Raw genomic sequence first — 12,091 nt, 5'->3', positions numbered from 1 at the left:
TACGAAAATCTATCAATGTAATCCAGCATATAAATAAACTGAAAGAAAAAAACCATATGATCATTTCATTAGATGCTGAAAAAGCATTTGACAAAATTCAACATCCATTTATGTTAAAAGTCTTGGAGAGATTAGGGATACAAGGGTCATACCTAAATATAATAAAAGCTATATACAGCAAGCCGACAGCTAACATCAAATTAAACGGAGAGAAACTCAAAGCCATCCCACTTAACTCAGGAACAAGACAAGGCTGTCCACTCTCCCCATACCTCTTCAATATAGTGCTTGAAGTTCTAGCAATAGCAATAAGACAACATAATGGAATCAAGGGGATTCGAATTGGAAAGGAAGAAGTTAAACTTTCGTTATTTGCAGATGATATGATAGTGTACATAAGCGACCCCAAAAACTCCACCAAAGAACTCCTACAGCTGATAAACAGCTTTAGTAATGTGGCAGGATACAAGATCAACTCCAAAAAACCAGTCGCCCTCTTATACACAAAGGATATGGAAGCAGAGAGGGAAATCAGAGAAGCTTCACCATTCACAATAGCCAAAAACAGCATAAAATATCTTGGGGTACATCTAACCAAGGAAGTGAAAGATCTATTTGACAAGAACTTTAAGGCATTGAAGAAAGAAATTGAAGAGGATACCAAAAAATGGATGGACCTCCCTTGCTCTTGGATTGGGAGGATCAACATAGTAAAAATGGCAATTCTACCAAAGGCTATTTATAGATTCAATGCAATCCCCATCAAGATCCCATCAAAATTCTTCACAGATCTGGAGAGGACAATAATCAACTTTATATGGAAAAACAAAAAACCCAGGATAGCCAAAACAATCCTATACAATAAAGGATCTTCTGGAGGCATTACCATCCCTGACTTCAAACTCTATTACAGAGCTACAGTAATGAAAACAGTGTGGTACTGGCATAAAAACAGAGAAGTCGACCAATGGAATTGTATAGAAGACCCGGATTTTATCCCACAAACCTATGAACACCTGATTTTCGATAAAAAAGTATAAAATGGAAGAAAGAAAGCATCTTCAACAAATGGTGCTGGCACAACTGGATGTCATCTTGTAGAAGAATGAAAATAGACCCTTATCTATCACCGTGCACAAAACTCAAGTCCAAATGGATTAAAGACGTCAATATCAGCCCGAACACACTGAACCTGATAGAAGAGAAAGTGGGAAGTACCCTACAGGAGCTGGGCACAGGAGATCGCTTCCTATGTATAACCCCAGAAGCACAGACATTAAGGGCAACATTGAATAAATGGGACCTACTTAAACTGAGAAGCTTCTGTAAAGCAAAGGACATAGTCAATAAGACACAAAGGCAACCTACTGATTGGGAGAAGATCTTCACCAACCCCACAACAGACAAAGGTCTGATCTCCAAAATATATAAAGAACTCAAGAAACTAGACTTTAAAATCCTAATTAACCCAATTAAAAAATGGGGCACTGAACTGAACAGAGAATTCTCAGCAGAGGAAGTTCAAATGGCCAAAAGACACTTAAAGTCGTGCTCAACTTCCTTAGCAATCAGGGAAATGCAAATCAAAACAACTTTGAGATATCATCTTACACCTGTCAGAATGGCTAAAGTCAAAAACACCAAGGATAACCTTTGCTGGAGAGGCTGTGGAGGAACGGGTACCCTCATCCATTGCTGGTGGGAATGCCATCTTGTGCAACCACTGTGGAAGTCAGTGTTTCGGTTTCTCAGGAAATTCGGGATCAACTTACCCCTGGACCCAGCAATACCACTCCTGGGAATATACCCAAGAGATGCTCTATCATATGACAAAAGCATTTGTTCAACTATGTTCATAGCAGTATTATTTGTAATAGCCAGAACCTGGAAACAACCTAGATGCCCTTCAATGGAAGAATGGATGAAGAAAGTATGGAATATATACACGCTAGAGTACTACGCTGCGGTAAAAAACAATGACTTCTCGAATTTTGCAGGCAAATGGATGGAAATAGAAAACACTATCCTGAGTGAGGTGTCCCAGACCCAAAAAGATGAACTTGGGATGTACTCGCTCATAATTGGTTTCTAGCCATAAATTAGGGCCACGGAGTCTACAATAGGTGAACCTAAAGAAGCTAAGTAAGAAGGTGAACCCAAGGAAAAACATATAGTTATCCTCTTGGCTAAGGGAAGTAGACCCAATTGCCGGGGAGAAAATTAGGATCTTGGGGGTGGGGTGGGATGGGGGTAAGGGGAGATGGGGAGAGAAAAGGTAGAAGGGAAGGAGGGGGGATTTGGGGAATCAGGAGAATTGGGATAAAGGAAAGGTGGATAGGGGAGCACGGAACCACAATTCTTAGTTAAGGGAACCACTTTAGGGTGAGCAAGAGATTTGACCCTAGAGGGGCTCCCAAGTGCCCAACATGAGATTCCCAGTTAGTTCCTTGGGTAGCTGAGGATTGGGAACCTGAAATGACCCTATCCGAGAGCAATACTGACGAATATCTTGCATATCATCATAGAACCTTCATCTGGTGATGGATGGAGACAGAGACAGAGACCCACACTGGAGCACTGGACTGAGCTCCCAAGGTCCCAATGAGGAGCAGAAGGAGGGAGAACATGAGCAAAGAAGTCGGGACCACGAGGCGTGCACCCACCCACTGAGACAGTGGAGCTGATCTACTGGGAGCTCACCAAGGCCAGCTGGACTGTGACCGAAAAAGCATGCGATAAAACCGGACTCTCTGAACATGGCGAACAATGAGGGCTAATAAGACGCCAAGGACAATGGCACGGGGTTTTGATCCTACTTAATGTGCTGGCTTTGTGGAAGCCTAGCCAGTTTGGATGTTCACCTTCCTAGATATGGACGGAGGGGGGAGGACCTAGGACTTACCACAGGGCAGGGAACCTGGACTGCTCTGTGGACTGGAGAGGGAGGGGGAGAGGAGTGGGGGGAGGGGTAGAAGGGTGGGAGGAGGGGGAGAAGGGTGGGAGGAGGGGGAGGGAAATGGGAGGCTGGGAGGAGGTGGAAACTTGTTTTTTGTTTATGTTTTTTTTCTTCCTTTCTTAATAAAAAAAATTATTAAAAAAAAATAGGCCTATTAATTATAATGGAAAGAAAGTACATGAGAGCTCTGGTTCCATGGTGAACATATTTGCTCTACATCATTGCCAGAGTGCTTTTCTGAATGTTTGTTGAGGACCCAAATGGAAGAGAAAAAGCTCCCCAGCTCTCCTTAAATTCATACCTTCAATGGCTTCAGAAAGTCCCAGTCATTCGAAAACATTAGCCCTTCTCTTCATTCCTTAGAAACATATCTGGAAAATGTGACGTAAAGGCAAGAAAATGCTTTTACCTTAAAAGTAGCAGCCCAATGCTAACTACAGTGTCTCAATATGGATAATCTAAAATTGAGGATCAGCAGATCCCTAACCCGCAAAGCAAGCACTGGATACAAAGTTCATCTGTAGCCCTGGAGACAGCCGGATCCTGAGAGCTCCCTTGCTGGTGTCTCCAGGCATTATGACAGAGAGCTAGAGGAAGACACCCAAAGTCCTGCTCTGGTCTCTGCATTTACATACATGGACATGTATGTGGACACAGACACGCCATCCTCTTTCCTGCACAGTACTAGGTAAAGAGTCAAGAGTTTTAACCATGCTACCGCTGAGCTACATACTCTCATCCTCTTTAAAATAGTGAAGAAAGTATCAAAAATTTTTGCTTATTTTTTTCATTTTCCATTTTGTATTAAGATTAGTTGTAGCTGCATTTAATTCATTTGTTCTTTACTTTTACTTTAGACTGAAAAGTAAGTGTACTAAATGCACAATATGATATGATTATCACTGGAAACCGATTTTAAATGGAGATCTCCAGTTTCCAATATGGAAGTGCTCAGAATACAATAACATATCTAAATAAAAACTACCTAGGGGTTTAATGAACTGCAAAAAAAGCAACTCTTCCCGTGTTGACCAACTCTATTTCTATTTATACAAGTATATTCTTCTTGGAAATAACTTACAAGAAAGGTATTTTTTTTTCCAATAAGGTCATTACATCAGGTCCAAAGAGTAAGTCATTCACAGTAGGAATGACATGATATTCATTTTTAAAATTTGATAATTATATCAACGTATTCCAAATGTAAAGTAAAGTTCATCACTGGGCCCCAAATGTAGCGCAGAGCTTTCGAGCAACCAAAAGAAAATACGAACATGCATCAAACTACATTGCTTTCTCCCTGATCAAAGAACAAATATGATACTAAGCACCTCTCATGTTAAAAAGACTGTGCCAAGAAATGGATGAAGAAACAAAGAGGACCTAGTTTAGCTCCAAAGACCTCATGGAACTTACCCACGAAGGTCAGTCTCATCTATCCTGAAGTTGCAGAGACTAAGGAAAGACTGAAGGAATTCTGGGACAAGAAGCCTGTTGAGGGTGTGGGAAACCAGGAGAGGAAGCCAAGGTGACCAGGATATCCATGGTACTGAGGAGGAAGGGCAAGTTTGATGGGGAGACTTACGGTTTCCCTAAGGCATCACTCATCACGGTTTTGCCTTTGCTCTTTTTGTGGAAAGCACAGCAGTTTCAAATGGCAAAATGATATAAGGAATTCTCTCTCTGGGAGAAGGGTCTTTCTTTGTTCCCCTCCCCAAACACATTGAAGTATGTGATTTCCTCATTACATTTTCATTATAGTTTGGTTTCAAACATGGTAATAGTGGAGCTAAGTTATTTCAAAATAAAAAGACTGCCTAAATAGATGTTTTCTACTATCCTTTTGTGGCCCCTCATTGTTTCTTCCTTCCTTGCTTCCTTTCTTACCTTTTATAATCTGTGACTTATAGCAACGTCATTTTTTCCTTACCTGTTTCTCTAGTGGGAGAATAGGAAAATTGGGGGGAAAAGAAGGAAAGTGGGCAGGAACTCATTATATAGCCTAAAATGTCCCTGAGTTTCTGATGCTTCAGTCTCCAACTCCCAAATTCAGGAACTATAGGCACTGGCCAAAATGTCCCTCTTATCTTTCCTGTTTTTGAAAGAAAGTAGAGTCAGCTGCTTAAACTGGCTCATATCTTGGTTACAGAGTATTTCACATGGCCTCAGAATATTTTATTTTGAATACCAGACATTGCTATCTAGGAATGGCCATAAAGATGGAGAAAGTAAAAAGAGTTTTACTCACTTAAAAACTCAGCATAACTCATAATCCTACCTAGATAATCTTCAGGCTACTCTCTTAATATCTTCCTAATTCATTTCAAAGGAGGTTCTTTTTACTAAATTGCAATTATTGAACACTTTTTGAAGTGTTAATGTATGGACCTCTTTATTGGAAATTTTTTTTTTGCCTTCCTATGCTCAGACTCCAAGAATTACAAGCATCACGGAGTATTTAGAGAAAGTTATCAGTTTAAGTATATGTATGTGTTTATCAAAGTAGGCAATAATGTTTGTCAAAAAATCCTTTGGAGAATGATCTCATTATCATTAATAATGATTTCAATAGTACTTTGATTGGTAAGCTACCTGTGTGTGATCAAATGCAATTCCAAACATTTTATACAAATTTATGCTTAAAGTTTACTGGATTATCACACCAAACATACATACATATATACATAGCACATACATACATATATATTCATTTATAAAAATATTCTGGACTTCTCAGAGCTCTAAAATAAAGCCTAGAGTCCTAGCTCTGTACTGTCTCTGTGTGCTGGAGACAAAACTCAGAGCCTTGTACTTGCTAAGCAAGGGCTCTACCATAGAATCACGTCCTTCGCCATTCTCTGAATTTTAAGCCCACTCCTCTCCAGTTCAAGCTCTATGCTCAGGCCTGTCTAAACTTAACACCAAACTCCCCAGACACTCCAGCTTTCCCCTTCTGACTTTGCTTAGCTTTTCCTTTCTGACTTGAATGTCTGCCTATACCTTCTTCAAAGAATACTTCAAACATACTTCTTCCATGACTGTGTCTTTAATCTCTACAGCTGGACATAATCCCAGTCCTGTCCTTCCTGTGGACTCTTTTAACTGTGAGATAATACATGGCTTATGGCACATGCTAGAGCAGCCTTATACCAAGAGCTCCTGCAAGAGTCACGCCTTCCATAATTTTGTGCTCTGTACAGTACTGAGCCCAATCACTGCCTAGTAAGTAAGATGTTTCAGTAAATGTTTGTTAAACAAATCATATCTTTGGGGATTGAATCCATATAGAACTTCCAAAGGATACAACAGAACTTTAAGCATTAAATAACTCCTGACATTTATAAAAATTTTGGTAAAGAACCACAAATAGCCCTCCAAAGTATATGCCACCAAAGGCTATTGTTGGAAGAGAAACACGGGTGGCAGGATTCTCATGATTTACTCAAGGCCACACAATGAGCCCTTCTCAGAGCTGTTAGTCTAAGGTAACATTTTCTCTATGTATTGACACTTGCTGATATCATATCACATTCCAAATATTCTAATGGTTACATTTGTAATTCACCAAAGAAAGAAGCATTTAGCAAGACGATTCTCGGGCATTCTTGAAAAACAAGACAGTATCTTTTCTTCAATGCTATGTACTGGCAGAATGAAAATGTTCATAATTTTAATGTTTGTCAGTTATGTTTAAGACCAAATTTGTTTCCAGAACTAATTTTTTTTCTGTGCTGGGGATGAAAATTGGGGTCTTGCAAGTATGAAATATATTCCTAATCACTGAGCTGCAGGCCCTGCCATTTAAATTTATTTCCATATAACTAACTTGCTTGAGTACTAAAAATAAAGGAAGCAAACTATGCTATTAGAGAGGCTAGAAGAAAATTGAAGTTCATGTAACTGATAAGCATAAGCATTAACAAAAGAAAAACAAATCTTGGGGGATTAGGTTATTTGTGAAATCCTTAAAACGAAATTGCAGTGCTCTTGAAGATGTCAAAAATCCTCAAATTGTTGTGTTACTATTACTATCTTTCACAAATAGGCCCACGAACAAATATTTGAACACAATGTGACAAGGTGGTCTTAAAACAATCTTATCTCTGGGTCAAAGATTAGGGATAGTACAATGCTATCCACACAATGTATTCCAGGGTATAAAACAAGCTAGATAAAGAATATGAAGTCACAGAGGGAGAAAGTTTTCTGGAGCCCCCAAATAGAGAATAAATCCGTATCACTAGCACTTGAAATCATTAAAGAAGGAGGACTAGAAGCTGGAGGCCAGTCTGAGCTCAGTCAAACTCCATCACAAAACAAAACAACAGAAAGCAAGGCCTGTGAAAACAGCTCACTGGCAGAACTGATGGCTAACAGGCAAGAGGCCTTGGATTCCATTCCCAGCAATGCAAAAAGGCAACAGCACAATCTGTTCATTTTGATGCAGAAAATATACAGTATTGCTACTATGTAGGTTGTCAGTGAATTGTGTCCAACATTCACAATATGGCTTGGTTTAGGGGATTTGTTGTATCTACCGTGGGCTCTATACTTTCAAATTTAGGGACAATTTTAACAGTTTGGAAACTATCCTCACTGTCTATTCTTTACCCAGAAGAAAGTGGATAGGACTAAAAGTTATTTTTATACCAACTTCTAGTGTGTCAAAAACGAGTTTCAACAAAAAAGTCCATTTATGATAGAAAACATTCAGCTGGAAGCATACATTTAATAAATGCCTTTGAAAAAGTCATAGCTGAAAAACTATTTCTAATGAATGATACTATATCCATATGTTCTTTAACTAAATAAGATTAGGCATGACAGTACATAATATTGCACAAATGTATCATAAACAAGATACAACCAAGTGGTGGTGGCGCACGCCTTTAATCCTAGTACTTGGGAAGCAGAGGCAGGTAGATCTCCATAAGTTTGAGGTCTACAAGAGCTAGTTCCAGGACAGTTGGGACTGTTACATGGTGAAACCCTGACTTGAAAAAAAAAACAAAAAAAAATTAAAAAGATATAAAAATGATTTAGTCTATCTCCAGTGACTATGTGGTTAAGCCCAGATACAGGAGGATCATTTAAAAAATAAAGCAAAACAATGAGGACTACTGAGAACTCAAGAACAATGGCAATGGGTTTCTGATCCTACTGCACGTACTGGCTCTGTAGGAACCTAGGCAGTTTGGATGCTCAACTTACTAGACCTGGATGGAGGTGGGGGTTCCTTGGACTTCCCACAGGGCAGGGAACCCTGATTGCTCTTTGGGCTGAGGAGGGAGGGGGACTTGATTGGGGGAGTGGGAGGGAAATGGGAGGCGGTGGTGAAGAAGAGACAGAAATCTTTAATAAATAAATAAATTAAAAAGAAAGAATTAGAATAGAAACAGAACAATAAAGAGACTGATTCTAAAAAATAAAAAAATAAAGCATGAACAAAATGGAATCATTTATTGGCTTAAAAAATAACATCAAGACAAAAAGTATAAAAAGTGTGAAAGTATAACTTAAAATGTGTAATTACATCTGACAATGAACTTGACCTTGGCTAAGGTAACTGGCAGTATAGGAATAAAAACACTGAAACATGCTGGGCATGAGAGCTACTCATTTACTCAAACACTCAGGAGGTAGAGGTAGTGGTTTTCTGCGTGTTTCGGGCCAGGCTAGTCTACACTGTGAGTTCTAGGACAGCTGGAGATACATAGAACCCCTCTAAAAATTTAAAAAATATATATAAAAAATGGAAAACTAAATAATGCTAAAACTTTAAACAAGATTACATATCCAGGTTATACAATAATAATCACAAAAATAGATTTCAAAAACCCAAACACCACTTATGTAGTTAAATACACGCAGGAAAATGAAAAGCTAATGATAGCAGATGGCTATAATTTCTCTCAATCACAAAAGCTTGATGTGGGATGCCCTTCTGTGTGCTGTGCATATGTCTTATACCATTAGTTAATAAAGAAGCTGATTTGGCCAATAGCCAGGCAGAATAGAGCCAGGCTGGAAATAAAGCATCTATAAAAGGGACAAAGAAGGGAGAGTCTGGGAGACACAGCTCCCAGAGAAATAAGATGTGGGGTAACAACTCATGAGTCTCTTGGGAAAATATAGACTATTAGAAATGGGTTTAGTTGTAAGAGCTAGTTAATAATAAGCCTGAGCTAATAGGTCAAACAGTTTGTAATTAATATTAAGCCTCAGAGTGTTTATTCGGGATCTGACAGGCAAGAGAGAAACCTCCATTTACATAAGCCTGTAAGTTGAAGATCAAATTACACAGAATTTAGAGGAAAAAAGTCACTTTAAAGATGGTACAGGCAGAGCAGCCTTCAGAGATCCCGTGGATCTGTGTCTTGCTTCAACAGTGTTTGGACGGAACAGACCCAGGGCCTCCCTTTGTTAGCTTCCACCGCTCCTCATCTGCAGCCGCAGCCTCCGGGACCATCACCTCGCCGCCTTCAGCTCCCAGGACCAGCTAACACCGTCTCTTTGCCGGTAGCTCCAGACTGCGTCTCAACCATGACCTCCCAGATTCGTCAGAATTATTCCACCGAAGTGGAGGCTGCCGTGAACCGCCTGGTCAACCTGCACCTGCGGGCCTCCTACACCTACCTCTCCCTGGGCTACTATTTTGACCGGGATGACGTGGCTCTGGAGGGTGTAGGCCACTTTTTCCGCGAATTGGCCGAGAAGAAGTGCTAGGGTGCCGAGCGTCTCCTCAAGTTACAGAACGATCGCGGAGGCCGTGCACTCTTTCAGGATGTGCAGAAGCCATCTCAAGATGAGTGGGGTAAAACCCAGGAGGCCATGGAAGCTGCCCTGGCCTTGGAGAAGAACTTGAACCAGGCCCTCTTGGATCTTCATTCCCTGGGCTCTGCCCGCACAGATCCTCATCTCTGTGACTTCCTTGAAAACCACTTCCTGGATAAGGAGGTGAAGGTCATCAAGAAGATGGGCAACCACCTGACCAACCTCTGCAGGTTGGGTACTGGGCCCCAGGCTTCTCTGGGCGAGTACCTCTTTGAGCGGCTCACTCTCAAGCATGACTAGGAGGCCTCTCCTTCTGAGGGGCTCCCACCTCTGCTCTGCACCAGCCCGCCTCAGGACCTTCACCCTAACCTCTCAAGAAGCCACTAGGCAGCTTTGTAACGCCCTGGAGCCCCTCTCAAGTTTTGGACCAAGTAAAAATAAAGCCTTTTGAAGCAGCAAAAAAAAAATGGTACAGGCAGAAAGTTTATTTCTTGGGGAGGGAATGAGCAGTAAAAAAAGTTTATTCTCTGGGTACAAAATCATGTTCCTAAAAAACTATCCCCAAGTTCCAAATGTACCTAAGTACCTGCTAGACACAGTTCACAAGAAATGATTTGGAAAAGGACAGTATTTACATTTGGACTTGAGTTTTGTGCATGATGATAGATATAGGTCTATTTTCATTCAACATGTTGATATCCAGTTATGCCAGCACCATTTGTTAAATATGCTTTATTTTTTTCCATTAGATATTTTTGCAATGAATTTATAGAGCTGTGTTAACAGAAACAAAATTATTTATTTATTTATTTGGTTTTTTTGAGACAGGGTTTCTCTGTGTAACAGTCCTAGCTGTCCTGGAACTAGTTCTAGTAGACCAGGCTGGCCTCAAACTCCCAAGTGCTGGGATTGAAGGCATGTGCCACTGCCACTCAGCAACAAAATTATTTTTATATTGTCCTAACATGAAAGAGTTTCTTGATAACCAAGGGCCTGACATATAATACAGTTTATTTTTTAATTTCAGATTTTCAAGTTTCTCCTATCAGATGGGAATAATATAATCAAATTGCATTTGGCAAATACTTTCCTGTTCGAATTCTGAGTTACATATCACCAAATGCCCAACTGCAACTTTGCTGCAAGGAAAGAGAGCAATGACCTTGAGCTATGGTCCTATAAAACTGCACTTTAAGTAAAGTGAATTAGAGTTGAAGTTATTTTTTTTAAATAATCTATTTTAAGGTTGAACAGCTACTACAATATCCAGGTGATTGGTAACAGATATCACCAGCTAACCAGAGCACTTTACTAGTAAGTAGATAACAAGATCAGACATCAGGGAGCATTATGAAAAATCATCCATCAATCTGGTTAGTGAACGAAACAATGCAGTGTTTGGGAAAAAGAAAGATAAAGGGGACAGAGACAGCCCAGTTGTTCTGTTGTTTGGGACTTGAACAAAGCTATCATCATAATGTTAAATAATTTTGTAAGCCTACAGTATCTCCTTTCTGTTCTACATTTTGGAACAAACAGTCTAAATGATTAACAATAAACTAAGAGTATGAGTCAGGCATTAAGGCTCATATCAGTAATCTCAGCTCTTGGGAGGTTGAGTCAGAAGAATTGTTTAGAATTAGAGAATGGTGTGGGCTACATCTAAGACCCCATCTCAACAATAACCCCAGAATGAGAGCTAAAAATGAACCATAAACCTTAATTAAAATACCTTTTTGACATTTTCTCCATTTTTTCTTCTCATGTGATAATGATTCAAATGATTGGAATCATCAGGTTCTTCTGATAATTTCGCAGTGATCTTGAGAAATTAACTCTTTCTCATTAACTCCAGTTTCCTCATGTATAAATGGTAAAAAGATTTTAATTGAATAGTCTTTCAGCAGCCAAAATTCTCAATTTCCTACTTTTCTTTGAAATACTATGGACACGAGAACTTCTTCAATTATCTGAACCACTGAGCCTTTGGGGAAATCTAAATAAAGTCCCTACTTTAGGTGCTTTGCTTAGTGCTAATTTTCTGGTTTTGATAATTTTATTATGAATAAGTTGTTGACAGTAGAGGAATCTGGGTGGAGTGTGCAGGGAGTGCTTCAATTATTTTTGTGATTGTTCTTTAAGTCTAAATTTATTTCAAAACAAAACATTGAAATAAACTGAGACTGTTTGGGTACTAATCATGAATCTATTTTTCATTCAAGAGATTTTTTAAAAAAATTTTTCCCAAAAGACTATTATAAATGAAGGATTATTCCTTTCTAAGGACAATATCAAAGAAGATATTTTAAACTCAGGCATTATTTTCTGTGACTCTCTTTATAGTAGAGGCGAACCTCACAG

The 12,091-nt window shown here is 39.5% G+C and overlaps 1 protein-coding gene and 1 pseudogene across 4 annotated transcripts in view; one reads left to right on the top strand and one right to left on the bottom strand.

Annotated features, from left to right (window-relative positions):
- LOC121439857 (muscleblind-like protein 3) overlaps positions 1-12,091 on the bottom strand; it is a 103,370-nt gene that overhangs the window by 41,727 nt on the left and 49,552 nt on the right. The gene's annotated exons all lie outside the window — the stretch shown is intronic.
- Positions 9,306-10,197, top strand: LOC121439858 (annotated as a pseudogene).

Source organism: Microtus oregoni, unplaced genomic scaffold, assembly GCF_018167655.1.
Source record: "Microtus oregoni isolate MIOR12 unplaced genomic scaffold, Mior012 000063F_ref0000156, whole genome shotgun sequence".
In the NCBI taxonomy this organism is placed as follows: Eukaryota; Metazoa; Chordata; class Mammalia; order Rodentia; family Cricetidae; genus Microtus; species Microtus oregoni.
The sequence above is the reverse complement of the archived record's forward strand: the minus strand, read 5'-3'. Positions and strand labels throughout refer to the sequence as shown.